This window comes from Lepus europaeus, chromosome 14 (genome assembly GCF_033115175.1).
Source record: "Lepus europaeus isolate LE1 chromosome 14, mLepTim1.pri, whole genome shotgun sequence".
Taxonomy (NCBI): domain Eukaryota; kingdom Metazoa; phylum Chordata; class Mammalia; order Lagomorpha; family Leporidae; genus Lepus; species Lepus europaeus.
In genome coordinates this window covers 83,325,724-83,330,536 of record NC_084840.1, presented here as the reverse complement: position 1 = coordinate 83,330,536, position 4,813 = coordinate 83,325,724, and positions in this window count along the sequence as shown.

Below are 4,813 nucleotides of genomic sequence, written 5' to 3'. Positions count from 1 at the left end.
GGCTAATCCTCCGCCTTGCGGCGCCGGCACACCGGGTTCTAGTCCCGGTCGGGGCACCGATCCTGTCCCGGTTGCCCCTCTTCCAGGCCAGCTCTCTGCTGTGGCCAGGGAGTGCAGTGGAGGATGGCCCAAGTCCTTGGGCCCTGCACCCCATGGAAGACCAGGATAAGCACCTGGCTCCTGCCATCGGATCAGCGCGGTGTGCCAGCCGCAGCGCACCAGCCGCGACAGCCATTGGAGGGTGAACCAACGGCAAAAGGAAGACCTTTCTCTCTGTCTCTCTCTCTCACTCTCCACTCTGCCTGTCTAAAAAAAAAAAAAAAGATTCACATGGAAAAATCAATTGATCCTTGTAGCAACAATACAATCCCAAGATTTCAGCCCAAAAATATAATAATAAAGACAGCACTGACATTTCCTCAGTTTGTTCAGGTTTGTGCCAGCAACATATTTACTGAGTCTCTGCAAGACACTGAACAATGGGTAAGAAAACAACACCTTTCTACCAAAGACATTCTTCTCATATCTGGAAAAAATGATGCTGAAATTCATATGGAGGCACAGGAGATCTCAAATAGCTAGAGCAATCTTGTAAAACAAAAACAAAGCCGGTGGCATCACAATAACAGATTTCAGGACATACTACAGGGAAGTTATAATCAAAACAGCATGGTACTGGTACAGAAACAGATGGATAGACCAATGGAACAGAATAGAAACACCAGAAATCAATCCAAACATCTATAGCTAACTTATATTTGATCAAGGATCTAAAACCAATTCCTGGAGTAAGGACAGTCTATTCAACAAACGGTGCTGGGAAAACTGGATTTCCACATGCAGAAGCATGAAGCTTCTTATACCTTACACCTTACACAAAAATCCACTCAACATGGATTAAAGACCTAAATCTATGACCCGACACCATCAAATTATTAGAGAGCATGGGAGAAACCATGTAAGATATAGGCACAGGCAAAGACTTCTTGGAAAAGACCCCAGAGGCACAAACAGTCAAAGCCAAAATTAACATTTGGGATTACATAAAATTGAGAAGTTTCTGTACTTCAAAAGAAACAGTCAGGAAAGTGAAGAGGCAATCAATAGAATGGAAAAAAATATTTGCAAACCATGCAACCGATAAAGGTTTTTTTTTGTTTGTTTTTTTGTTGTTGTTGTGTTTTTTTTGTTTTGTTTTGTTTTGACAGGCAGAGTGGACAGAGAGAGAGACAGAGAGAAAGGTCTTCCTTTTGCTGTTGGTTCACCCTCCAATGGCCACCGCGACCTGCGCACTGCTGCCGGCGTACCGCGCTGATCCGAAGGCAGGAGCCAGGTGCTTATCCTGGTCTCCCATGGGGTGCAGGGCCCAAGGACTTGGGCCATCCTCCACTGCACTCCCTGGCCACAGCAGAGAGCTGGCCTGGAAGAGGGGCAACCAGGACAGAATCCAGTGCCCCAACCGGGACTAGAACCCGGGGTGCCGGCACCGCAGGCGGAGGATTAGCCTATTAAGCCACGGCGCCGGCCCTGATAAAGGTTTAATAACCAGAATCTACAAAGAGATCAAGACACTCCACAACAACAAAACAAACAACCCACTTAAGAGATGGGCCAAGGACCTCAATAGACATTTTTCGAAAGAGGAAATCCAAATGGCCAACAGGCACATGAAAAAATGTTCAGGATCACTAGCAATCAGGGAAATGCAAATCAAAACCACAATGAGGTTTCACCTCACATTGGTTACAATGGCTCACATACAGAAATCTACCAACAACAGATGCTGGTGAGGATGTGGGAAAAAGGGACACTAACCCACTGTTGGTGGGAATGCAAACTGGTAAAGCCACTATGGAAGTCAGTCTGGAGATTCCTCAGAAACCTGAACATAACTCTACCATACAACCCAGCCATCCCACTCCTTGGAATTTACCCAAAGGAAATTAAATTGGCAAATAAAAGAGCTGTCTGCACCTCAATGTTTATTGCAGCTCAATTCACAATAGCTAAGACCTGGAATCAACCTAAATGACCAACAGAAGACTGGATAAAGAAATTATGGGATATGTACTCTATAGAATACTATACAGCAGTAAAAGAAAAAAAATGAAATCCAGTCATTTGCAACAAAATGGAGGAATCTGGAAAACATCATGCTGAGTGAAATAAGCCAGTCCCACAGGGACAAACATCATATGTTCTCCCTGATTGGTGACAACTAACCGAGCACCTAAAAGGAAACCTGTTGAAGTGAAATGAACACTAGGAGAAACAGTGACTTGATCAGCCCTTGTGCTGTCGAGGAACAACTTACTACTTTATTTCTTTTAGAATTTTTTTGTTCTACTTAATGTCATTGGTGGAATTCTTTAATTAACACACAATTATTCTTAGGTGTTTAAATTTAACTGAAAAGTGACCCCCGTTAAATATAAGAGTGGGAATAAGAAAGGGAGGAGATGTACAGTTCTGCACATGCTCAATCAGACTAGCCCCAAAAGGTAGTTAGAAACGTGCCAGGGGATTCCAATTCAATCCCATCAAGGTGGCATGTACCAATGCCATCTCACTAGTCCAAGTGATCAATTTCAGTTCACAATTGATCATTATGATAAGTCTAAGAGTCAAAGGGATCACATAAACAAGACTAATGTCTTCTAATACTAACTGATATAATTAAAAAGGGAGAGAATGATCCAACATGGGAAGCAGGATACACAGCAGATCCATAGAATGGCAGATGTCCTAAACAGTACTCTGGCCTCAGAATCAGCCCTTAAGGCATTCGGATCTAGCTGAAGAGCCCATGAGAGTATTTCAGGCGTGGAAAGCCAAGACATTCTGGCAAAAAAAAAAAAAAAAACCTAAATGAAAGATCTCTGTGAGTGAGATCCCAGTGGAAAGAACAGGTCATCAAAGAAGGAGCTACCTTTCTCTGAAGGCAAGAGAGAACTTCCACTTTGACTATGGCCTTGTCTAAATAAGATCAGAGTTGGTGAACTCAAGAGGCTTCCATAGCCTTGACAGCTCATGACAATAGTCTTGGGTGATTACTGACATCATAAATAAGAGTGTCAATTGTTAAATCAACAACAGGAGTCACTGTGCATTTACTCCCCATGTAGGATCTCTGTCCTTAATGTGGTGTACTATGTGAATTAACAGTATAACTAGTACTCAAACCGAACTTTATACTTTGTGTTTCTGTGCGGGTGCAAACTGTTGACATCTTTACTTAGTATAATAAATTGATCTTCTTAATTGGAAATGAAAAAAAAAAAACCTGGTGTTAAATTGGAAATGGCATAGAAAATTAATTAATTAAAAAAAATTATGTAGGATCTCTGTCTTTAATGTGCTGTACACTCTTATTTAATGCTATAACTAGTACTCCAACAGTATTTTTTTTCACTTTGTGTTGCTATATGGGGGCAAACTGTTGAAATTGTTACCTAATATATACTAAACTGATCTTCTGTATATAAAGAGAATTGAAAATGAATCATGATGTGATTGGAAGGGGAGAGGGAGCGGGAAAGGGGAGGGTTGTGGGTGGGAGGTAAGTTCTGGGAGGGGGAAGCCATTGTAACCCATAAGCTGTACTTTGGAAATTTATATTCATTAAATAAAAGTTTAATTTAAAAAAATAATAAATAAATTGATCTTCTGAATATAAAGATAATTGAAAATGAATCTTTATGTGAATGGGATGGGAGAGGGAGTGGGAGCTGGGATGGTTGTGGGTGGGAGGGTGGTTATGGGGGGAAAAAGCTGCTATAATCCAAAAGTTGTACTTTGGAAATTTATATTTATTAAATAAAAGTTTAAAAAAAGGAAAATAACACCATTCATAAACAAACACATTAGGGGAGGATTTTAAAAACAGATGTTGGAAGCATCATTAATAATTCCATTGGTAAAAACGTGTGATAATGACACATGTGACGTGTGATAGGCAGTAGTAGCAAGGCAAGGCCAGGGAAGTGATGAAAATCCATCATGGCTGGGGAAGCGGTTTGATCAGAACCTTGCAGTTGGAATCTTATGACTACACTAAGAGGTCTAAGGAGTCTGGTACCACTCAGCTCCTTCCTAGGAAAGGGGACACAGAATTCCATTCTTGAGAAAACAACAGTGTAAAGTGACTGCGGTGTTTCATAAAGACAAAGAGCTAATGAATGTGCTTTTGTTTTGCTAAGATGACCTGCATGCTTTTGTAACTCTACTTTTCCTAAATAAAGAATTATCTGGTGAGCCTACAGGAGAAAAAAAATGGAATGATAAAAACAATCCAAGAAAAATTACAAAAGTAGGAGAAAAGAGACAACAGATAAAACAAGGAGTAAGATGGCATGTTCAATCATATATGTATACTCTCATTAAATATAATGATCTGAACACCACGGTTAAAGGCAAAAGTATTATATTTGATAACAAAATTTTGAAGTAAAACCTAACCATATCCTTTGTATTAAAAATGCTTTCACGGGTCAGCGCGGTGCACTGGCCGCAGTGCACCAGCCACGGCAGCCATTGGAGGGTGAACCAATGGCAAAGGAACACCTTTCTCTCTGTCTCTCACTCTCTCTCACTGTCCACTCTGCCTGTCAAAAAAAAAAAAAATGCTTTCACACACAGAGTGACAAATAGAGAAACATTTTAAAGAGGAAAAAGATTATAATATGCAAAGATTAATCAAAACAAAGTTGGAATCCCTCAATCAATGTCAGATGAAGTAGATTCCAGAAAAAGAATCTTCCCGGGAATAAACAAGTCCACTTCACAGTGACGAGGGATGAGCTGACCGAAAGGA